Source organism: Dermacentor andersoni, chromosome 1, assembly GCF_023375885.2.
Source record: "Dermacentor andersoni chromosome 1, qqDerAnde1_hic_scaffold, whole genome shotgun sequence".
NCBI lineage: Eukaryota > Metazoa > Arthropoda > Arachnida > Ixodida > Ixodidae > Dermacentor > Dermacentor andersoni.
Genome location: NC_092814.1, coordinates 118,411,165 through 118,436,831, shown reverse-complemented (window position 1 = coordinate 118,436,831; position 25,667 = coordinate 118,411,165). Strand labels below are relative to the sequence as shown.

At 51.6% G+C, this 25,667-nt stretch overlaps 1 protein-coding gene across 1 annotated transcript in view; it reads right to left on the bottom strand.

Moving 5' to 3' along the window:
* cac (calcium voltage-gated channel subunit cacophony) overlaps window positions 1-24,398 on the bottom strand; it is a 674,132-nt gene extending 649,734 nt beyond the window's left edge. The window contains exon 1 of the mRNA XM_050193695.3: window positions 24,241-24,398. The gene's annotated coding sequence lies outside the window, so the exon portion shown is untranslated. The remainder of the gene's footprint in view (window positions 1-24,240) is intronic.
* Window positions 24,399-25,667: the final 1,269 nt, after the last annotated feature.

Below are 25,667 nucleotides of genomic sequence, written 5' to 3'. Positions count from 1 at the left end.
CTGCAGTGGGCGTTGCCAGGCTGATGATATATATATTGGGTTCGGAAAATCGGTCGGGACCCTGCCCCCCCCCCCCCCCCCCCCTACTTCCCCGACGGAAACAAGAAAACTTTCCGCCTACATGCTAGTGACAGTGAAGAATGAGGCAGTGTCAGAACTGTGAGTTATAAATTTAGTTCTTTATTGCGCGAACTTGTGCCCAGCAAAACAAGTAGCACAAACACAACGATAGTGGCGAGCAAAGTCGGCGACTGTCGAAAATCTGATCTGCGGATCAAGCGCTTCGGCTTCTATACATGACTCGTTGAAGGTTCCAGCGTAATCGCTGATGCCCGTGCGCCTTTCAGAAAGGTCCACACAATTCGTGTCGCGCATACAACTTGATTAGACAAGGTGTGGCTAGAACACACAGAACAGATAGAATCAACGATTTCATTCGAATAAATTCAAATAATGCCGGCCGGTGCGTCCTGCGCTGAACGATAACACTGAGTTGCTAGCGCGCGAAATGCAGTCCCCTGAAAAGCGATGAATAAGTACCCGTGTCAATATGAATGCACATCCGCAAACACTCCCTGCATGATCAGATATATACTAGCCGCCTCCGACAAATCGAGACGACGCCCGCTACTCTGGCGCCATCTCCGCCGCACCATCCTCTCGGCTTGTTCGTTCGCTAGATCACGCCGACGCCGCCAACGCTGACGCTTGCCGCAGGAACGAGCGCTCAAGTGCTGCGCTCTAAAACATTCGCAGACCATTACAATCAAAACAAGCGCCACCAAACCAAACCAAGCAAACCAAACAAGCGCAAGCAAGAGCTGACACGAGCAGATGATAGTACGAAACGAGCAGTGCGACTGAGACCAGCTACGAGTACCCATCGAGCGGTCGGGTGAGTTCAATGAAACCAGCTTGCCGCGCGCACGTCACTGAAGAGGCCGCTCTCATTGGTCTTCGCCGTTCGCGGCTCTCATCTCCCGCTCCGCATTCGCTCTTTCATCTTTCGCTGTGCTCGTTCGCTCGGGTACGCCGCCGACGCTGACGTTGGCCGCAGGAACGGGCACCTAAGAGATGAGCTCTAAAAGCTAACTTCCCTACACCTTTCATTTCTTCCTCGCTGGCTCCGATGTGCGGCGTCTCAAGCAAGTGTTGTTCGCCGAATTGATATGCAACCTGCCAAAGGCCATCGCCGGGCTTTTTTCAGGGGTCACGATGGTCGACAATACACTAGAAATGCACAGGGTGTTGGTATCGCACCGCTGGCACGAGTTGTTGGGGTCTCGGTGCTGACGCCCGTTATTGCCAATAGGTCGCAAGCCCCAAGGGTAGCGTTGGCCTGGCGGCCTGGGGCACTGGAAGCATCCGAAGGTCCCGGCAAAGCATGAGAAGACTGGTAACAGAACAACTTGTTTATTCTAACATAGCAAAAGAGCGGCCGGTCAGGTCGACCGAAGTGGAGAGACGGGAGAGCACGTAACTCAACAGTACAAATCGGAGCCTCTCTCTTGGCGTCCGGGGGCAGCTGCTCTTATACTCCCGGCGTCGCGGTCCAAAAGGGAAGGAGGGAAGGTCACGGGATGAAGGTCACGGGACGGCGCAGCAGGAGCCCACGACGGCGCGAACTGTCAGGCCGAGAGACCTGCTGAACCGAGTGTAGTGACGCATCGCCAACCCTCACCCACACGACGGCGCGAACAGTTGAGCCGAGAGACCTCCAGGCTCCTCATTCGGGGAACTCCGCTCCCCGGCTGCCGCGCTTTGACAAGCGAGGGCACACACACACACACGCACACACGAAGACACGTGGCACTGAAACACGCCTGGGCACGCTTGGCGGGTAGGCGTTGCGGCGGCGTCGGACGGGCCAAAATGTCCGCCGCTTTGAACAAAGCCCCGGCGTCCGTTGCATCCGCGCCGGCATTACCGCGCGTTGTAGGCGAAACGTAACAGACCGCCCCGCCGGGGGAAGGAGATCCCGATGGTCAGGGGACTGCATCCGCTGTCCGGAGGGATGTCGCTCGATGATGCTCATAACCGAAGTTGGGCGTCCTTGGGCGTTTCTTGAGCGCAGCGCACAGAGAAGGCCTCGTTCTCACGTTCAGGTGCACACAGGACGCTGCAAAGTGACTTCGGGAGAGTTGACATTTTTGTTCTCGTTTCCGGCAAGCGTTAGAACCACGCCAAAAGTCAACCGCTCAGTTAGCAAGCACGGCACAACCCTCACTAAGCCCTGCCAGGCTCTTTCCCCTTTTATACTGCTGCCTAGTTCCTTACAGTAGTTTAGCAGCACTCAGAACGCGTCCACAAATCGGAAAAATTGCACTAAAAAGCACATCATCACTTTGAAACACTACACAAAAGCAATAAGTTAAAAAAAAATCCTGCCTCAGGAAGAAAAACATCAGTAACAAGCAATTTTGAGGCTGATTCCCACGTTAGGGGCTTCGACTTAAGCCATCGGCGTTACCGTTGAGACTCCCCTTTTTGTAACGCACCTCAAAGGAATATTGTTGCAAAGCGAGGCTCCAGCGCAGGAGGCGGCCATTTTTGGGAGAGATGGTCTGCAGCCATTGGAGAGGGCAGTGATCCGTCTCAATGATAAACCTCGAGCCAGCTAGGTAACATGACAATTTCTGAACGGCCCACACGATACACGCACACTCTTTCTCGGTGGCGCTATACGCCTGCTCACGACTCGTCAGCTTACGACTAGCATACAGGACGGGGTGTTCTACTTCTCCATTTTCCCGTTGGCACAGTACAACGCCCATGCCTCGCTCACTAGCATCACACTGAACAACGAACCCTTTTGTGTAGTCGGGCGATCGTAGCACAGGCTGGCTTGTTAGGGCGCTCTTTAGGGCGCTAAAAGCTCTTTCCTTTGTCTCGTCCCAGACGACTGTTTGCGGCTCTGTCATTCTCAGAGCATCCGTCAAGGGAGCCGCGATATCAGAGTACCTGGGGATGTACCTCTGATAGTAGCCGGCGACACCTAAGAACGACCGAATATCGGTCTTCGTACGCGGTTGCGGGAAGTCTCGCACAGCGGCCACCTTTATTTCAGAGGGGCGGCGACGACCCCGACCAATCACGTGTCCGAGGTAGACAACCTCGGCCTGTGCTAACTGGCACTTGGGAGCCTTGACTGTCAAGCCCGCATCGCGCAGGCGGGTTAGCACTGCCCGCAAGTGCGCCATATGCTCAGGCCAGGATGCGGAGAATATCGCTACGTCGTCTAGATACGGTAAAGCGAATTCTTGCTGTCCCCGCAACACTTTATCCCTGAGGCTTGAAAAGCAGTATGGCGCGTTCTTCAAACCAAAACTCAAAACTTTAGGACGGAATGTCCCCATTGGTGAAATGAATGCCGCATACCTACTAGCCTCTTCTGTAAGTGGAACCTGCCAATAACCCCTGACAAGATCTAGGGTGGAAATAAACTGAGCGCTACTCACTCTCTCAAGGCGCTCCTCGATGTTAGGGATCGGATAAATTTGATCCTTAGTGATGGAATTAAGCCTGCGGTAGTCGACGCAAGGACGAGGTTCCTTGCCCGGTACCTCAACTAAAATCAAAGGGGAGGTATAATCACTCTCACCCGCTTCAATAACACCGAGCTGTAGCATTTTCTTTACCTCAGCCTCCATAATATCGCTCTGGCGGGGTGACACCCGGTACGCCTTGGATCGTACTGGCTCTGGGGAGGTAAGTTCTATGTCATGAGTAAGGACAGAAGTCCTACCAGGCCTCTCAGAGAACAGACCTTGAAACTCTTGTAAGAGCTGGTGTAGTTCGGTTTTCTGCTCAGGCGACAGCGATGCTTTACTTATTAAGTCACTAATGACTTGATCGGTGTCTTTCCTGTTCGTCACTGAGCCTAGTCCCGGAAGCTCGACCTGAAGCTCTTCTAACTTTCCCGCATCGGGAATTTCCTCTCCAGTATCTGGTGCCTTTAACGCTACAGGCTCAATTTTATCCCGTTCGGGCGTGCTCTGAATACCAGCTTGCTGCGCCTCTGACCCTTTTTCATCGTTCAACAACGTCGGTCCCGCAACTACCGCCTTTGCAGCGAGCTCCCGAACCTTCGATCTGGTTAAGGCCTGAACGCTAGCCTCACCAAACAAAAGCCCCTTCTCGCGCAGGAGGTGATCGGACCTGTTCGAAAACAAGTACGGGTACTGGGGGGGCAGCATAGATGACACTGCGGCCTCCGTCTCAAGTGCTCCGAAAGGTCCTTCAATAAGCACTTTTGCTACCGGCAGACACACGCTATGAGCTTCCACTGCTTGCTTGATCCATGCGCACTCGCCCGTGAACATATCGGGTTCTACGTAAGAGGGGTGAACTACATCCATTGTAGCTGCGGAATCGCGAAGCACTCGGCACTCTTTCCCGTTCACGAGGAGGTCTCGCATGTAAGGCTCGAGAAGCTTCATGTTCTCGTCAGTGCTGCATATAGACAAAAACACGACTTGTGTTTTTGTTTCTGGACACTGCGCCGAAAAGTGACCCGGCTTCTGGCACGTATAACAAACGCGCGCTTGCCTCGTCTCGAACCGCTTTCTGCGTTCGGCTTCGGTTGCCGCCGTCTCCTTACGTTCGGTCGGACTGCTTTCACTTGCATCCGAACTACGTGTATCCCCCTTTGCTCTCATGGGTGTGAACTTCGGCCTCTCCAACTTGGAGCCAAATTCACCCTTTTGAACGTCCTTAGCTACGCGAGCCCGACGCGTCACAAACTCCTCGGCTAGCTCAGCGGCTCTAGCCACCGTACTAACGTCTGGCCTATCCAAGACCCAGTACCGCACGTTCTCAGGTAACCGACTATAAAACTGTTCTAGCCCGAAACACTGCAGAACTTTCTCATGGTCACCAAACGCTTTCTCTTCTTTGAGCCACTCCTGCATGTTTGACATAAGCCTGTACGCAAACTCTGTATATGACTCACTTTTGCCTTTCTCATTTTCCCGAAACTTCCGACGGAACGCCTCCGCTGACAGCCGGTACTTTTTTAGCAGACTCGATTTCACTTTGTCGAAATCCTCTGCCTCCTCTCTCTCCAAGCGAGCGACTACGTCGGCCGCCTCGCCGGGTAGCAAAGTGAGCAAGCGCTGTGGCCACGTTTCCCGAGAGAACCCCTGCTTCTCGCACGTTCGCTCAAAGTTAACCAGGAACAAACCAATGTCCTCTCCAAGCTTAAACGGCCGCATCAGGTCAGTCATTTTGAACAATACTCGTTCTCCTGCACCGTGTGCCTGACTTCCATTACGAGCGCGTTCCATCTCTACCTCGAGACGCTTCATTTCCAAAGCGTGTTCGCGCTCTTCTTTTTCTTTCTGTTCTTTTCGTTCACGCTCATTTTTCTCTTTCTGTTCTTTAAGTTCACGCTCATCTTTCTCTTTCTGTTCTTTAAGTTCACGCTCCCTCTCCTCAATGGTCTCAAGGCATTCCGACAGCTCGTCATCCTCAGCTTCTAACTCAAGAATAGCCCTTAGCAGTTCTGGTTTTCTGAGTTTGTCTGAGACATCCAGACCCAACTCTCTTGCAAGCTCCAGCAATATCGGTTTGCGCAACGACTTCAAATCCATGGCTGCTCTGAATGCTGCTTTCTCTACTGCCTACTATTGTCTTGCCGCAAACTAACCCGGTAGCAACGACAACCACAATTACCAGCTCTGTTTCTAACACTAACAAAAGCCTGGCAAAACTCAGAAGAAGAAAGTCCCGCACTCACCAAACCTTGCAGCCAAGACTTCAGCGCAGTCGTTCCGCTGCAGGCAACCAGTCATCACACAGGGCTCGTTGCACTGCTCCCGGATGGTCGTTGAGCTGCTCAGCATACAGTCAACCGCATCTCTTCGCTGCTGGCCTCCGTTGTCGCGATCTCACCGCTGGCAACCAGATGTTGGTATCGCACCGCTGGCACGAGTTGTTGGGGTCTCGGTGCTGACGCCCGTTATTGCCAATAGGTCGCAAGCCCCAAGGGTAGCGTTGGCCTGGCGGCCTGGGGCACTGGAAGCATCCGAAGGTCCCGGCAAAGCATGAGAAGACTGGTAACAGAACAACTTGTTTATTCTAACATAGCAAAAGAGCGGCCGGTCAGGTCGACCGAAGTGGAGAGACGGGAGAGCACGTAACTCAACAGTACAAATCGGAGCCTCTCTCTTGGCGTCCGGGGGCAGCTGCTCTTATACTCCCGGCGTCGCGGTCCAAAAGGGAAGGAGGGAAGGTCACGGGATGAAGGTCACGGGACGGCGCAGCAGGAGCCCACGACGGCGCGAACTGTCGGGCCGAGAGACCTGCTGAACCGAGTGTAGTGACGCATCGCCAACCCTCACCCACACGACGGCGCGAACAGTTGAGCCGAGAGACCTCCAGGCTCCTCATTCGGGGAACTCCGCTCCCCGGCTGCCGCGCTTTGACAAGCGAGGGCACACACACACACACGCACACACGAAGACACGTGGCACTGAAACACGCCTGGGCACGCTTGGCGGGTAGGCGTTGCGGCGGCGTCGGACGGGCCAAAATGTCCGCCGCTTTGAACAAAGCCCCGGCGTCCGTTGCATCCGCGCCGGCATTACCGCGCGTTGTAGGCGAAACGTAACAAGGGCAATACAAACGCCTCATACACACGCTCACGCCAGATTGCGCCGTTTTACAAGCACTGTAGGCTCAGCCAAGCTGCACGATACATTTAGGTTCATTGTGCAGGACGAGTTGCACAGGTTCAGGGAACAATTTGCGACCCTGGTGGACTGAATTTCTGACATCATCCGAGAATAAGTTCAGCACTCATTAAGAGACCTGATCTGCGACAGCCACAATCCCAGCCAGAAGCAATGACCCGTGCCCCCGTCACTCACCATCATATTCGCCCTCGGCGCCAGCACCAAGTCCCTGTAACGCCGCCATACCGTCGCGAGGAGCCGCCGGCAGCCCACCTGCATGTCGCCCCATGCAGTCCCAGAAAAACGGACGTATGGAGACTTCTGGATCACCGTCCACTTTGCGATAACCGTAGGGAAGTGAGTCACGTTTATCACCAATACATGGCGCTAGATGGGAGTACGAGGGTTCACTGGGAACGCACCATGCTCACAAAATGTTAACGACAGCGAGATATCGCTGATTACCCGGCAACGACTCAGCGTGGACGTCGGTGAACATTCCGTTTGCCGTTGTTTCTAGGTCACTGCCTTTCATCTCAACTCCGGCCCAACACCATCCCAGCTTGTGGCTGGTCTCTTAGCCCTTACTAAGAAAAGTGAAGATAGGAACCGACGGATGTGAGGTTCCTGTTCATCGATATGCCGAAAACCCTCCGCCGCCACCGCTACGCATTTCTCGGCGATCACACGCGAACGCGGCATAACAGCAGCGTGAGCCAGTCGTGATTCTGCGCCGACAGCCAACTGCAACGTGAGATCAAAAATCACTGACCTGAAATTTTCCATCGGCGGCTAAAAGGTGGTCTGTCTAGTCGACATAGGAGTAGACTACTCCGCCATCCGTGGACTCTTTGACGAAGTGTTATAGGCTCCATGGGACAGCAGTGAAATCCGTATAGCAGGAGGTAACCTAATAACGCCGACTGGAATATGCAAAGCAAGAGTTAAGGTTATCAATGACGCTTACTCCGCCATCTTCGTAATTATACAGAGCTGCTCGTAGGACGCAATCCTGGGTGTCGATTTCTTGTGCCATCAAGGTGCAGTCATTGACCTGCGATCAAAGTCGATCATCTTATGATCAGCTTGCAGATTTGCAGAAGGTGTTTTATCTTGCTAATTGTAACTTCCCATTCAACATTATGTGATGTTCAACAACGGGAAAAGGTGGGTACATAAAGGCTGTCCATGTACCAAGCCCGTACCACCGAATGTGACTTGGAATCACCACGTCTTCAATATTCTTGAAGATCAAATCAGCATCCCGTCTTGCGCCAGCAGCTTGATTACCATCGGCGTCGAAGCAGTCACAAACATGGAAGGCATGGCCAAGGGCGACGAACAGCTGCTTGTTGACCATTAAGTCTGCGTCGCAAGGCAAATCGCCCAATTCCCTAGAGGAAAAGCGAGGCTTATGGTGACAACCTTCAGCAAGGAATACAATACCTCAACAAAGGCACGATGACTGCATACATGGAAAAAAATGATCAAAATCATCCAATGCGTTTGTCTTCTCGAATTATCCCACAATTGTGCCGGCGAAACAATACAAAGCACGAACATTCGACATTAATTCAAGTCTTTCGAGGCGTAAACAAAAGCTCCAAAGCCTTCTACTACGGAGAGACTGCTTTTCATTGTTGTCCAGGATCCGAGAAACACAAATTTCGAAGCGTCCTATATTAACCAAACAATTAGACTGAGCATTCTGCCAAAGTCACTACCCAATTTCGACACGAGAACAAGAACTCAAAAGCAACACATAAATGATGTGCTTCACGACGAAATTATCCGATCGGCCAAGAACCCATGGGCATCACCTGCAACCTTAGTGAACAAGAACGATCGGCTATCGTCAGCTTAACACAACCACGAACAAAGACGTCTACTGTCTTTCACGAATAGACGACGCGCTGGACCGGCTGCGCGATGTGTCAGTGGATCTCAAGACCAGCTATTGGCAAAGTGAAGTTGACGAGGGGTCGACACAAGGCCTCGTTCATCACTCCAGACAGTCTATTTGACATCCCGGTCACGCCATTCACGCTTCGCTACGCACTAGCAACATTCGAGCGGGTAATGGACACGGTATTGGCAAAGTCGAAATAGCAGACCTGTCTTGACTAGTTAAATGACGTCGTAATCTTCGATCACTTCAGGAGGCATGGAACAGTATTCTAGGCAATGAAGCTTTGCACTCTAATCCTGAAGGTTGAAAAGTGCCGCCTCGCTTACGAAGAGCTGCTGTTCTTGGACCACATTTTTCGTAAATTTACAGTCCAACCTAACCCGCAAAAGGAAGCAGTTATCGCTCAGCTCCCGTAACCTCTCCACATGAAAGTCCTACTCTTATTTCATTGCTTGCGCGTCCGCTACAGGCGCTTTCTGAAGCCCTTTTCGTGCATCGCCTGTGTCTGGCTTACTTCACAATATCTGAGGTCAAATTAACGTAGGAAACACCGCAGGCTGAAGTTCCAACCAATACATGCTCACTTCGATTACGGTGCCACTATATACAGTGGACTCCAGTTCGGTCTCGGCCAATCGGACACTTCACTTAATTCGAACACACATGAATGTCGCAGCGAGAAGCCATACATTGCTATGGAAAGAAATTGGTTAGTCTGAACACCAACGCATGTTGCCGGTTAATTTGGCCTCCCCACCGGCGCCGGGTCATGCAGGCAACGGTTACTAAAACCTTGAAAACACAGCAACTTAAGTAGGCGCTACTGGTTATCTAGGTGACGACAATGATGGCTGTAATTTGTCCTGAAGCGATGATGACGAATAGCGCTGTTCCCTGAGCGATGTTTTTTTTTGACGACTTTGTCAGCGCCGACGATAGGGCTTGTTAAGATCTGTGGGCGAATGACCAACGATGACGTGTACAATTATTGTAACACTGTGCTGTAGCACTGTAAAGAGACTGTCGATGACGACTGACTATGTGAAACAATAAACAGACTTGAATCCATTGATTTTGCCACTGTTTCTTAATTCGACCTTAAGAACTTGCGGTCCCGCAAGTGTCGAATTAAGAGAAGTCAACTTTGTTAAAATCCACACCGACGAAGTAGCGTATAGGCCTCAACTACATAGTAGCCCTGAGAAAAGACGGTTTTGAAAGAGTCATTGTCTATCTAGGCTGCTTCTATCGAGATCAGAAGCCAATTATTATACACCAGAAAAGGAGCGTTTTGCCATCATTCGGGGTGCGCCAAAAGTTCGGAATTACCTACGCCTACGGTAGGCCGCTAAACGTCGTAAGCGACCACCATGGCTTGTGTTCGCTGGCAACGTTGAAGGATCATCAGGCCGCCTCGCACAATGGAGCCTTAGTCTGCAGGAATCCGACATCAGACATAAGACGCTCATGCACTGTCAGCTTCTTCCACGCCTCCGTTGATCCACTGCCTCGAGATAAACAGGACAACCTGCTGAGAATAATACGCGCAAGTAACTCGCCTCACAGCGAGCATACTTGTAAAAAAAGAAACTTCATGAACCACTTGGACGAGAAGACCACTTTTGCACGAGGACTTGTTGATGGGCTAGCTGGTGTATGTATGTGCGTCTACTTTGTGATTGTGCCTTCGCGTTACAATATGTCGTTGAAATCACTTTTGTTACCAGGATATTTAAGTGCCAGTGGTTGTCGGTTATCTTCATTTTCCTTGTACAGCGGCATCCTGGTGAAGATGTTCTCGTCAGCCCGCACCGATCGCATTTCTCCTGTGCCATCAGCATTGCGGCCAGCGGTTCTGGACGCCCTCCATAATGTCCGACAGCCAGAGGGCCTTGGGTTCTCCCGTATACACGCGAGGATACAAGATACTAGCGGCGCCTGACCGCCGACGCCGTTCATTATATAAAGACACGCCGATACTGTCAACGGCGCGAAACACCGCCGACAAAGCCCGCGAAACTGCTGAAGCCTATATAGGACCTCCTTCGCGACCCTTCCATTAGATCGCAATATACTTACCGGGGCCTTTTCGGACGTCGATACCCGGCAGTAAGTGGATCCTCATGCCTGCGGATATTACCCATTCCTCTAAAACGAAAACACTGTTCTAAATATAGGCCAACAAAGGGGGCAAGGTTCATCGCCAAAAACATTTTGCTATAACATGGTGTCTTAGCAGTTCTCGTCACCGACAGAGGAACGGCTTTTTACTGTCGAGGTTACAACAGCAATCCCGTATTATGGCCAGACAAGAAGAAGAGGGAGGAGGGTGGGGTACTTTTAATGAGTCCTGCATAAGATTTTCAGGTGGCATATCTAGCACGCTACTACAGATCCGTGTGATGAAATATGAATTTATATGGACAGTGCACGTACGTCACAGATATAGAACATACACCAACATGCACGAAACACACCACAACACCAACCAAATTAAAATATCTCATACCCACCGTGGTGGCGCAGGGGCTTTGGTTTTGCGCTGCGAAGCCTGAGGGCGCGTGATCGAATCCAGCCGCGGGGGCCGCATTTCAATGTGGGCGAAATGTAAAAGCGCCCATGTACCGCGCATTGGATGCGAGTTGATGAATACCAGGATGTCAAAATTAATCCGGAGTTTCTCACTATTGCTTGCCTCATACTCGTACTGTAGTTTTGGCACGCAAAACCCCAGGATTTTTAATAAAAAGTATCTCAATTAGATGCAGTGTCTCGAAAGAAGGTTAAAGGTGCCTTCGTCGCATGAGTTGCACTGGCAGCTTTAGTACATGGGGAAAGTACGTGTTGCAGGTCAAAGGATGGCAGACTTTCACGAGTGTTTAGTGCGTACATTAGCTTCGCGCCATGTCACAATAGCCGTATTCCTGGATGTCTAAGTAAGAGTTCGATAATGTGGCTCATGAAGCGATTCGGACGCCGTTGACCTACACCGGCGCTAGTGGCAGCACTTACGCCTGAATTTTGTGGCTATCTAAGTGACAGAACTTCTTGCATAATAACTGAAGACAGCGGCACTACAGAAGCGCTGTCCTGTGTGTTCCTGCCTTCTGTCACCGTCTTTTTGCGCTGCCCCTTCAAGATGTACAGCGGCACTACACAAAGTGATGCGTGGGGTACTGCAAAGCGGAGTCAATATTGGACATCTCTTTAATTGGCTTGGCGAAATGTGTGCCGCCGTCCCTACATATTTCTCCTTATGCAGACGACATCTGCATATTGTCACGTGGTAGCGACGTTAAAGAACACAGTAGCAGTACTGTGAAAGACAAAACTAGCTTTTATTGGGCGAACCTGTGCCCACAAAACAGGCTACACTTAAAGCACAACGATAGCGGCGAACACAGTCGGCGATCGTCGAAAATCTGATCAGCGGGTCAAGCGCGTCGGCTTTTATACTGCAGTCGTCGAATGTTCCAGACTAATCGTTCGGACCCGCGTGCCTTCCACAAAGTTCTACACCATTCGCGTCAGGTGATGAAATCAGATAACATAAGGTTCGGCGACAACAAACAGCGGATAGAAGCATCGATAACTTTCCAGAAATTTCGGATACATGCAGGCGCGTCCCGCGCTGTGCGATAACATTTGTTAGGCGGCGAAACGTGGTCGGCCGATAAAGATAAGTACACGTGTCATTACCCCCCTCTTAAAAAGCATCGACCCGATGCTGCAAACAAGCGAAAGTAATAAACAAAAGCACTCGTAGCAAAGAAAACAACAAAAATAAGGAAGTTCGTCAGCGTCCGTAAAAGGGTTTAAGGCGCACCACGTGGACCACTTCAGATCGTGCGCGGCGCCGCTGTGAATGCGAAATGCCGTCTGGCACGACCTCATAGTCCAGAGCGCCAATACGTCGGATGACCTTGTAGGGTCCGAAATAGCGTCGGAGTAGTTTTTCACTGAGTCCTCGTCGGCGTATCGGGGTCCATACCCAAACACGGTCGCCGGGCTGGTACTCGACGAAGCGTCGCCGGAGGTTGTAGTGTCGGCTGTCGGTCCTCTGCTGGTTCTTGATCCGCAGGCGGGCGAGCTGTCGGGCTTCTTCGGCGCGCTGGAGATAGGTAGCGACGTCAAAATTTTCCTCGTCAGTGACGTGCGGCAGCATGGCGTCGAGCGTCGTCGTCGGGTTCCTGCCGTAAACCAGCTTGAACGGCGTGATCTGTGTTGTTTCTTGCACCGCCGCGTTGTAAGCGAAGGTTACATACGGCAGGACCGCGTCCCACGCCTTGTGCTCGACGTCGACGTACATTGCTAGCATGTCGGCGAGGGTCTTGTTCAGGCGTTCCGTGAGACCATTCGTCTGCGGATGGTAGGCAGTTGTCCTCCTGTGGCTTGTCTGGCTGTATTGCAGAATGGCTTGGACGAGCTCTGCTGTAAAAGCCGTTCCTCTGTCGGTGATGAGGACTTCTGGGGCACCATGTCGCAGCAGGATGTTCTCGACGAAAAATTTCGCCACTTCGGCTGCGCTGCCTTTTGGTAGAGCTTTAGTTTCAGCAAAGCGGGTGAGATAGTCCGTCGCCACGACGATCCACTTATTCCCGGATGTTGACATCGGAAACGGCCCCAACAAATCCATCCCAATCTGCTGGAATGGTCGGCGAGGAGGTTCGATCGGCTGTAGTAATCCTGCTGGCCTTGTCGGTGGCGTCTTGCGTCGCTGACACTCTCGGCATGTCTTGACGTAATGGGCGACGTCGGCGGTCAGACGCCGCCAGTAATACCTTTCCTGTATTCTCGACAGCGTCCGGGAGAATCCGAGGTGCCCAGCGGTTGGATCGTCGTGTAGGGCGTGCAGTATTTCTGGACGCAGCGCTGACGGTACAACAAGAAGGTAGCTGGCGCGGACTGGTGAGAAGTTCTTCTTCACGAGCAGGTTGTTTTGTAGCGTGAACGAAGACAATCCACGCTTAAATGCCCTAGGGACAACGTCGGTGTGCCCTTCCAAATACTCGACTAGGGCTTTTAGCTCCGGGTCTCCTCGTTGCTGTTCGGCGAAGTCTTCCGCGCTTATTATTCCAAGGAAGGCGTCGTCATCCTCGTCATCTTGCGGCGGCGGGTCAATGGGGGCGCGTGATAGGCAATCAGCATCCGAGTGCTTTCGTCCAGACTTGTATGTTACAGTGATGTCGTATTCTTGTAGTCTGAGGCTCCACCGTGCCAGCCGTCCTGAAGAGTCCTTTAAGTTAGCTAGCCAACACAACGCGTGATGGTCGCTGACCACTTTGAATGGCCTGCCATATAGGTAAGGGCGAAATTTCGCTGTAGCCCAAACGATGGCGAGGCATTCCTTTTCGGTTGTAGAATAATTGCCTTCCGCTTTTGACAACGACCGGCTAGCGTAAGCTATCACGTGTTCATGTCCATCTTTTCTCTGGACTAGGACGGCACCGAGGCCTAGGCTACTGGCGTCAGTGTGGATTTCGGTATCGGCGTGCTCGTCGAAGTGCGCAAGCACGGGCGGCGACTGCATGCGTCGTTTTAGTTCTTGAAATGCGTCGGCCTGCGGCGTTTCCCATTTGAACTCGACGTCACATTTAGTTAGCTGTGTCAGCGGCTCAGCGATGCGTGAAAAGTCCTTGACAAATCGCCTGTAGTAGGCACACATGCCAAGAAATCTACGCACTGCCTTCTTGTCGGTGGGCTGCGGGAACTTTGCGATGGCAGCTGTCTTCTGCGGGTCAGGGCGGACTCCAGACTTGCTGATGACGTGGCCTAGGAACAGAAGCTCATCGTAAGTGAAGCGGCACTTTTCTGGTTTCAGAGTGAGCCCTGATGACTTGATGGCCTCTAGTACTGTGGCAAGCCGCCTAAGGTGATCGTCGAAATTTCCGGCGAATACAACGACGTCATCCAAGTAAATGAGACAGGTCTGCCACTTCAATCCTGCTAAAACCGTGTCCATCACGCGCTGGAACGTTGCAGGCGCCGAGCACAGTCCAAATGGCATAACCTTGAACTCGTAAAGGCCGTCTGGGGTGATGAAGGCGGTCTTTTCGCGATCTCTTTCGTCGACTTCTATTTGCCAATAGCCAGACTTGAGGTCCATCGAGGAGAAGTATTTAGCGTTGCAGAGCCGATCCAATGCTTCGTCTATCCGTGGGAGGGGGTATACGTCCTTCTTCGTGATCTTGTTCAGACGACGATAATCGACGCAGAAACGTAGGGTTCCGTCCTTTTTCTTCACCAGGGCAACAGGGGATGCCCACGGGCTTTTCGACGGCTGGATGATGTCGTCGCGCAGCATTTCGTCGACATGTTCTCTTATAGCTTCGCGTTCTCGCGGCGAAACTCGGTAAGGGCTCTGGCGGAGTGGTCGAGCGTACTCCTCAGTGATTATGCGATGCTTGGCGACTGGTGTTTGTCGAATCCTGGATGACGTCGAAAAGCAGCCTTTGTATCGTCGGAGCAGATTTCTGAGCTGCTGTTGCTTAATCACGGGGAGACTTGGATTGATGTCGTAGTCTGGTTCGGGAATTATGGTCGTCGGGGTAGATGCGGCGGAATCCGAGAGGACAAACGCATTACTGGTTTACAGAATTTCCTCGATGTACGCGATCGTCGTGCCCTTGTTGATGTGCTTGAACTCCTGGCTGAAGTTTGTCAGCAACACTTCAGTTTTCCCTCCATGCAGTCGAGCGATCCCTCTTGCGACGCAAATTTCACGGTCTAGCAGTAGACGTTGGTCGCCTTCGATGACACCTTCTACGTCAGCGGGTATTTCGTGCCGACCGAAATAACAATGCTGGAGCGAGGCGGGATGCTCACTTGATCTTCGAGCACACTCAAGGCGTGGTGACTACGAGGGCTCTCCGGCGGTATCGCTTTATCTTCCGACAGCGTTATTGACTTCGACTTCAGGTCGATGATTGCGCCGTGTTGGTTCAGGAAGTCCATACCGAGAATGACGTCTCGTGAACACAGTTGGAGGATAACGAAGGTGGCAGGGTAAGTCCGGTCATGAATGGTTATTCTTGCCGTGCAGATTCCAGTTGGCGTAATCAGGTGTACTCCAGCGATGCGAATTTTAGGGCCTTCCCATGCAGTCTTAACCTTCTTCAACTGGGCGGCGATGTGTCCACTCATGACGGAGTAATCAGCACCTGTGTCCACTAAGGCGGTAACTACGTGGCCGTCGAGAAGCACGTCGAGGTCGGTGGTTCTTTGTCTGGCGTTGCAGTTAGGTCTTGGCGTCGGATCACGGCTGCGTCGTGTTGAACTGAAGCTGGAACGTCGCGTCGTCAAGTGGTCTTTCGTCGGTGCAGTCTTGGCTTCCTGACTTCGTCGGGACGGCGGCGGGTCGTTATTATGTCGTCGAGGTGGTCTCTTCGTCGTCTTCGTCGGCGGCGGAGGATCTTCGTCAGTTCGACGAACAGCAACCGCACCTCCATCGGTTGCTGCTTTTAGTTTTCCGGATATGGGCTCGTAGAGCGGCCCCGGGCTGGGCCGGTGTATAGTCGGCGCTGCGGCGACAGGTAGCGGCCTGGTGAGGGCGAACGGGACGGCCGTCGAGGGCTCCACTGAGTAGCGGCGAGGTAATTGGCGATGTCACGTGGGCGCTCGCCAAGCTGTGGTCGCGGCGCGTTGACGGCGAACCCTCTCAGTCCCAAGTCGCGGTATGGGCATCGGCGGTACACATGGCCGGCTTCTCCGCAGTGGTAGCAGAGCGGGCGGTGGTCGGGCGCTCGCCAAATGTCCGTCTTCCTCGCGTAGGTGCGGTGGGTGACGGGTAGGCGTGCTGGTGGCGGCGGCGGCGGACGACGGAATTGCGGCGTTACAGGGCCCTGGCGCGGTCGCGGAGGGGTGCCTTGACGGCGTGCGACGGCGGCGTAGGTCATTGCTTCCGGCTGGGGCTGTGGTGATTCTGGTTGCACCTCAGGAACTCCAAGTGATCGGTGCACCTCTTCTTTCACGATGTCGGCGATCGAGGCCACTTGAGGCTGCGACGAAGGCAAGACCTTGCGCAGTTCTTCGCGCACTATGGCCCTGATTGTCTCGCGCAGATCGTCCGTGGCCAGTGATTGAATTCCTGCGTAGTGGGTAGAGCTTGTACGGCGGTTGAATTGGCGGTTCCGCATTTCGAGTGTCTTCTCGATGCTGGTGGCCTCGCGAAGGAACTCTTCTACGGTCTTCGGTGGGCTTCGTATCATTGCGCCGAAAAGTTCTTCCTTCACACCACGCATGAGAAGGCGGACTTTCTTCTCCTCGGGCATATCCGGGTCGGCGTGGCAGAACAGACGGTTCATATCTTCCGTGAAGATGGCAACGTTCTCGTTAGGTAGCTGCACTCGGGCGTCCAGCATGGCTTCGGCCCTTTCCTTGCGCACGACGCTCGTAAAGGTGCGCAGGAAACCGCTACGGAAGAGGTCCCATGTCGTCAAGGTCGACTCCCGGTTCTCAAACCACGTTCTGGCGGCATCTTCTAAGGCAAAGTATACATGCCGCAGCTTGTCGTCGGAGTCCCAGTTGTTAAAAGTCGCGATTCGTTCGTACGTCTCCAGCCAGGATTCTGGGTCTTCAGTCGCTGCTCCATGGAAGGTCGGTGGGTCCCGAGGTTGTTGTAGGATAACGGGGGATGCTGGGGCAGCCATTGGGGTTGTTTTGACCACGATCTTCTTTGGCGACTCAGGTAGAAGTCCGTGCTCTGGGGGCAGTCCCTGCAGTCTGCGGCTAGCACGCTGGTCTTGGGCGATGTTGGTTTTGTCCTCGGGCTTCGGGCTTGGATCGCGGCTTTGGGGGGGCGTTCGGTACATGAACGCACTAGCACCTCCACCAGATGTCACGTGGTAGTGACGTTAAAGAACACAGTAGCAGTACTGTGAAAGACAAAACTAGCTTTTATTGGGCGAACCTGTGCCCACAAAACAGGCTACACTTAAAGCACAACGATAGCGGCGAATACAGTCGGCGATCGTCGAAAATCTGATCAGCGGGTCAAGCGCGTCGGCTTTTATACTGCAGTCGTCGAATGTTCCAGACTAATCGTTCGGACCCGCGTGCCTTCCACAAAGTTCTACACCATCCGCGTCAGGTGATGAAATCAGATAACATAACGTTCGGCGACAACAAACAGCGGATAGAAGCATCGATAACTTTCCAGAAACTTCGGATACATGCAGGCGCGTCCCGCGCTGTGCGATAACATTTGTTTGGCGGCGAAACGTGGTCGGCCGATAAAGATAAGTACACGTGTCAATATGGACGCAACGTGCCTCTTCTGCATGTGAGGATCGAGAAAGCCTTCGATCCTTCATCGAAAGTGTCTGTATGGACGAGGCCTTAAAATGTCGCCAGCCATGCAAGTATCTATAGGACAACTGCGAACCACACGCAGACGAATGCTCTTACAGAACCCCTGAACAAAACCTTCGCTCGTAATGTATGCAAGCATCGAGCACAAGACGTGGGATGCCTTCCTTCCGTACATAACGTTTGCCTATACTACATGGCAGCTAACGCAAAAAAAAAAAGAGAAACGACGTTCAAATTACGTTCAAGCTGGTTTATGGAAGGAACCCTCTGGCGACGCTTGACGCCATGCTACCGAACGTCAACGACAAAGGCAATCTCGGCGTCGCCGCCTACTTCCAGTGCGGCAAAGAAGCCCGACAGCTCCCTAACCTGCGCATCAAGATCTTGCAAACGAGCGACACCTGACACGTCTAACACCATCCCGGTTACCGTGTTCAGGCTTAGACACCAATACGTGGAGGTGGATTTGGTGGATAACTTCTGCTAACGCTTTTCTTCGGTCAGTTACTCCAAAATCTTGGCGCGCTGGACTACGAAGCCGTGCCCGACAGTGTTACGCCGTCAAAGCAACGCCTCGTTGTTACTGTTGCGTGCCTTAGCCCGTTCTACGAAAGCTAAGGAACTTTTGAACATTATTGTTGTTAAAAATTATGAGGTTTTACGTGCCAAAACCACTTCCTGATTATGAGGAACGCCGTAGTGGAGGACTCCGGAAATTTTGACCACCTGGGGTTCTTTAACGTGCACCTAAATCTAAGAACACGGGTGTTCTCGCATTTCGCCCCCATCGAAATGCGGCCGCCGTGGTCGGAATTCAATCCCGCGACCTCGTGTTCCGTTCGAGATGCGCATGCTGTATCAGAAACTTCACGATCGTTGTCTTTACTTCGACAGCGGGATTGACCCATTATTATCACTTTGTACGCACGTCGCGTATGCGTTGTATGTTAGCAGCCCGACGTGAGCACCACCGAATGTTCTGGAATGTACCAGAACATTCTGGTACATTCTGGTAAATGACCCATGCATAAGTAGCCGACGGACTTGGGTAGAGTGTGATTAGGTTCGACGACCGCCGATCGCGCTCGCCGCTATCGTTGTAACTTTAGTGTTGATTTATTTCCTGGGCACAAGTTCCATTAATAACGTGTTTCTCTGTTTATTCTTTCTGGTACTGTTTCTGCGTTTTATCATCCGTACACCATGACAATATATAAAATTAATATTCGTTCTTCTGGTTACGTGGATGCCATTTCCCGAATATTTGTTTTGGCTACTTCTGCACTGCATAATGTGAACAAATACTGCCCGCCGCCAGGAAGCGGGACGGCGACGAAAGCGGCGATGACACTGACGACACCACGATAGAACTGTTAAGGCTGACAGCGATGAATCTCCCCACGACAACTTCGAGTTTTTTATTTATTTTTATTTATTTGGTTACTATCAGGGCAGTTGAGGCGTTATAGATAGGAGTGGTAAATATTTGTACAAATAAATAAAAAACGAGAGCTTTAGCATAGGAGATGAAGAAGCGCAGATTTGAAAGCTTAAGGTTCAAAAATGGAGACGATGCAGGTGGGAAGGTGGTTCCCGTCTGAGCTGGTCTTGGGGAGCAAAGAATAAAAATACTGTTTAGTTCTGCAACTTGGAATGCCTAGTTTGAATCGATGATCAACGCGGGATGATAGGTAATTTGGAGCAGTGAAGAGAAATTGTTTGAGTGATTCGTGCTGAGCCGCAGGATAAAGAGAAAAATACTCAACGCGCCATAGCGTTCGAGCACGTCCCCGGTAAGGCCTGCGAAATCCCCTGAGCCATTACCATCCTTTTCGCGCCAGTACTCACTACCGACAAAAAGAGACACCACAACAGGCGAAACTTATGTATGCATCTCGAGGCGCTGGTGCCAAATCTGGTAAAGGACGTCAGAATCAACTCCTGCAAGAGTATTCTTGCAATAGGTGTGGAACACGCGGCCGTGTCAGAGACTTTAGCCACGTCAGCGACCTCGGTGGTAAGCCCGCTCTCGTGTTCCGCCCAGCATGGAGGTCACCACTGGTATTATCTATGACGTCAAAGAGGCCATTTCGATCGCGGATTTGCCGATACCTATTAAGCCAGCTCCAGATGCACTATTATCACGCATATTTCCAGCATGGCAAAGTCACGTTGCGTGAAGGTTATATGCAACGGTGACGCGCTTTCGCGACACGTTAAGATGGGCCGTTCTTGGCATGTCGTTCGTCCCTTGATACGAATACCACTCCAGTGCAGAAACTGCAAGAAGCTAGGGCGCCTGAGCAGTGTGTGCACAAACGCGACGCCGTGCTCCCGCTGCTCCGTGCCCCACAGCACTGACAGCCGCAACGCCACCGCTCTGAAGTGTAATAACAGTATCGGACCCCATGATGCGTCTTCCACGGAACGTCCTCTATTTCAGCAAGAAATGGCCATATTGAAGCAGATGGTGAGACACCACTCGCCCCACCGAGAACCCACTCACTGAGTTAGAAAAAAACGCCGACCACGCTACCGTCACCAAAGTTCATCAAGGGCCTTTGCAGCTTCTTTTATGCATATGTCGAGTTTGTCATCGCCATCTTCTTTGCCACCCAGGCCAAGCAGAATTGTCTCCTAGGACAAGAAACCTGCAGAGGGCATGACTGATGATTTTTGGCCTACACTTCAAAAGTGTCATCTATCCTCTGATTTGAAAGGCACAATAACAGCTTGGAGCGGCATATTAGCTCCCGAGAAATCGTCGCAGAGCAAGACCGGCAGATCGTCGTCATGCAGCAATCACTGATTGATGTTCTTCGCATGCTTTTTACAAAGCTGCAGACACCGTCAGCTCAACGCGCCTCGAAAGCGGTGGACATCCCTGCATCCAATGCTTGCATGCCTTCAGTAGGCAATAGAGGCTTGTCGCAAAGGAAGATCTTTCAACCATGGCCGTGCGCATCGCTGACGCAGACTGCGACGAGAACATTCTTGCAACACCTCAGGTCGACAAGTCTCTGTGAGCATACATTTTACATTTACTGCGTATCGTCACGAGTGCGCGCAACTAGGGAGTTTTATCTCCCCCCCCCTCTCTCTCTTGTCATCTCTATATCCCCTATCCCCAGTGCAGGGTTGCAAACTGGCCGTATGAATGGTTAATCTCACTGCCTTTCCTCTCTGCTCTCTCTTTCTTTCACTCTGGGAAACAAACGAAAACCCCCTAACTCTATTCATTGTTGTCAGTACACATATTCTGGAATGGAAGCTGGACTGTCCGAATGATATTTAACTTCCTTCCCGGGGGGGGGTTAAGCACGACCTGCAGGTCGCGTAGCGTCTGGTGCCGTCACGCTAGCTGTAGTATACGGGTGTTATTTTTAGACGATACAGATATTTTGAAGACAAAATATTAGCTGCGTTCACACGGGTTTGACGTACCTTGGATCTGGGTATCTTGTAACCACTTCCTGAAAAAAAGACGGCCCTTTTGCACCACCAGGGCATTGTAGCGCGTCGCAAGAGGTATCAAAAGTAGGCCTCAACGAGACAGGGATCCTGAATTAGTCGCACGTTAGGTAAAATTAACGATGCGGCCGTAATCATAGTATAGTGCGGACGCAATATAGTCGCAAATTAAGCACATTGAACTATACTCCTGCTAAGGATGCACCGACGTAGATATATACATGTTGCTTGGTCTAAACGAAGTCACTAGATTTTCCAAAAGTGTGCCGTACGGCGCCTTCCAAAATAGATAAAACTAACCATACGGTACGGTCGTTATTAGTGCCAATATAGTCGAAAATTAACCACATTGCACCATAGCCTACAGTATCCATGGGAATGGCCCCCTTGGCCTCTTGGTCAAAAATAAAGGATGAACCAAATGTCGGCGCTCAAGAAAACAAGGTCGACGTAATTGCGATATGAATAGCATACGAAATCAGTGAACAATGAACATGAAAAAAAAAGACAGAATAGAGAGATATAATCAACATTTAATCATCGAATACTAACCACAACGTACGTCGACCGCGTGGTATTTAGCGCAGACATTTAGTTGACCCGTTCGTTTTAAAAATCGCCGGTGGCGGATAGCACCATTCGCATTCTTGAACTGAATTACCCGAAGAGGCGGACATTACTAGCACAAAAAATCAAACTGCCTAATCGAATAATTAACAAAATTTCACTAATTAAGGTTTTAGCTAATTAACGGAACGTACTGTAATGCAATTTACAAATTGTAGCCGGTGAGTTAGCAAGGCGTATTCATTTGCAACAAATTCTCATGATGACACCAGTTCCGAGATGTTATTTTCCAGAGTGCGCGACGAAATACATCGACGTTCCAGTTCTTTTTAGCTCCGTGGCCGGTACGGCGGTAGCTGAATCTGATCGGTGATGATTCTGAGTGCAAGAAAAAATACAACCGCAGGCGGACTACCTAGACTGGATCAAGTCACACTAGTAACTTAAAGATGGTAACCAAAGGTAACGACACTTTGCGGTCGCTGAAAGTTGTTTCTGCATACGCAAAATTTTCGACTTTTCGTAGTCCTCAAGCGAACGCAACAAATAATCGGTTTTCTCCATTTCTTTTAGTAAAATAGTGCATTGTTGAGGCTATTTGAATTTATTTCCTGAGATTCGCTCTTCTAATAGCAGAAGAAAAATTATCGGCAACCATACGGACACGCCGCATTGACTTAGGGGAGTTCTGCTGTTGAACGCAATGTCGCAGGTTCATTTTCCAGCGGCTACGGCGGCCGAATTCCGACGGGGGCGAAATGCGGAAAGGCCGGTGTACTTACATTGAGGTACGCGTCAAAGAAGCCCCGATGGTCAAAAATAATTACGGCGTCCCTCATAGCCTGTGCTTTGCTTTGGCACGTAAAACCTCATAATTTGGTTTTTAATCATGCAAAAGGCTGAGTGTTGCGCACGCGTGAAACGAGGAAATAGCCGTGACATCTGCAGGTCAGACGGCAGCTATATGAGAAGGGTGCCACGGTGATTTCCCCATTCTGCGTCAGCCGCTGGGGTGTGCGAAAATTGCTGAAGTGTACAGCGATACGTTTACGTGGCCTGAGCCTCGCTGAAGCATGCGGCACGCTGTAAACATGGACAATTCCGGCCTCACAGAGCAATATGTTCCCACCTAAGTTTATGCGTATTTTCCATTTTTTTTTTTTAATTCATGTCTTAAAGCCTGTGAGGCGACGTGGAGCTTATTTTACTAAAAATTCCGCGACAACTTGTCGTAAAGCAACGAAGCACATGTCTCTAAGTGCGGACTTCGCCTTCTTACGCATATATAGCTTGCGATATCTAAAAAGTTAAGTCGAGCTTCTGTCCGACTACATTTAGAGGAAAAAATAAGCAGCTTGTTTGTTTAGTGATGAATGACCGCAAGAACTTTTGACTGCGTGCATGACTCACTAAATTATCTCATGAGACGCAAGTTGATTGTCCAAGCAAGCTAGATAACAATGTCTTACCTAACGGTCCTTGGCCACACCTTGCTGTAAATGCAGCATAAAGCGTATTTTAACCTTAATCTCAGATAATTCAAATTTTCTAGAGGATTTTTCTAAGAGCACAGAGCATGTTGGAGTGAGTTCTGCATCGGTTTTATTTGCCTTCGTTAGAGCCGACAGCAGAAGAAAAGCCTGTTTAAATTATGGTCATGGCGGCGAGATGACGGGCGTATGGAAGTCCAGCTACCCCTGAACGCATATACATTGTTCTTGTAGACATCGTGGAGCACTCGGTACTGTGTTTTGCGCGTTTTCTGCACGCGCGAAATTGGAAGAATGCAGAAGTTGTAGTCACACCTGGTCTGCAATAGTAATCACCCTGTGTGAGTACAAGGTCTGTATACATTCAGCGCGCAGGCATCCGAAGCGCGACAGAAAACTACGAAGGCGAAGCGCGACAGGTGTGTCCACACGCCACAAGGTTTAGCATACGCGTCGTGTGCCTGCGCTCCTCGTAGCTAACTCGGTTACGCGCGCTTCAATAGGAGTCGGATGCGCTCGCGCATAAACGTGTTAGCGCGCCGAGCGCCTTCAAAGCGGTCTCCCGCAGGGCGCGCATTTCGCGGCCCGGGTGCGCTCTGACAGCAGCTGCGTGACGCCTCCATGATTAAAAGTGGGCACTTTCGCTTCAATTACGCGGCGCCAATCGGCGCCGGGATGCGCCGTGTTGAGCGTCGCCACGCAACAGGTGGCGCTCTGCCGGCAGCGCGCCGAAGACGCCGGTTGCGGAGGCGCGCGCGCCAGGTGCTTTGGCAAGCCAAGTGGTCACAGTGCAGCAGCAACAGTGGCCACCGGCACCTACCCATGGCGTGGACCCGGCCGGCCTGGGAAGCGGTGACCGGGCCGGCGTTGTCCCCGTCGTCGTCACTGGATCGGTCCGAGTCGCAGCTCCCGGCGTAATCCACAGCGTAATCCACGCTGCTCCTCTCGGCGGCGGCCCGCGCACTCCGCACTACCGCGCTCGCAAGACTCCCCCGCCGCTACTAGCCCAGTGACAAGTGACGCGCCAATCGACAAAGTTGCAAAGGTGCCGCGCTACCTGCGCCATCTGTCGCGCTCCCCACGAAGCGAGCCCCGCGAGACGCCGCAGGAAACAGAATCGATCCGGCCGCTGGGGTTTTGGCCAGATGAAGAACGCCGTCGCTTAATAGTTATTTAAAAGAGGGAAGAGTCTGCAAGTGGCCCCCCTCCTGCAAAGCGGCTGCTGGGCCGGATCACCATCGGGGGACACGATCCCTCCCCGAGCGGGAGAATGGGGAGAGTGGGAGGAGGCCCCCTGCTCCGCATACTTGGCTCTACCGTCGATGCGAGGGACGGGAAGAGGCGACGGACACTGCCAGCAGTAGCGGGTAATTGTGGGGCCAGTCCCGCAATTGCGATGGCCATTTTATCGCCGGAGCGAGCCAGCCATTAAACAACGTGGCTGCTGCCCGAAGGGTCCGATACTCCCGTGGCTAAAGTAATAGAACAGAGCCACCAATTCTTGGCCAGGTGTATTGGCGGGTACCCCACGGGCGCTGAAAAGGACCAAGCCTGAAGACCCGTCCTGCTCCTTGTTCTTGTATTTAAGGCAAATTGACTTCATATCTTTTGTAAAACCAAGTTGGGCGTGCAATACCACACAAGTTAAATGAACGGATCCAACTGGACAAATCATCGATTGTAAACTGCTCTTACTATTCTAGGCATAGAATGGGTCGCATTGTAATATAAACAATGCACATCTTGAAGGGACAATAGACGAGGAATATACATTGCGCAAACGGCATGTGCCATTATGTTCAGGCTAACGAAAATGAATACTTATATCGTCGAGCGCAAGGCCGACAATCGGCCTCTCACCGCAAGAAGTGCTAGGGAAGGGGCATTGCATGCTCACTTGTGAGTTCAACACTGCAATGGGGTTGTCAAACAATAAAATAATACAAGAATCGGGGGAGCCTCTAGTTTACTAAATAATTCTGTCAAAAGAAAAGGAAAACGAGAGAGATAAAATCAGTTGCTATCCGGCGCTTAGGTATGTCTACAGTGTTTGTCTTGGGGCGCCTATAACGTAAAGCTATTCCAAACTTTTCTATTCCAATTCTGCAATCAGCCCTTCGCGATTGGTCAAAAACTTTTTTTAACCCCCCCACTTCACCTGTCTGTCACGCGACGTCACAAAAACCGTGATAGCTCCCCATCTGATATGACGCGTGCACACTGATTATGCATCATTGGTCCGAACGA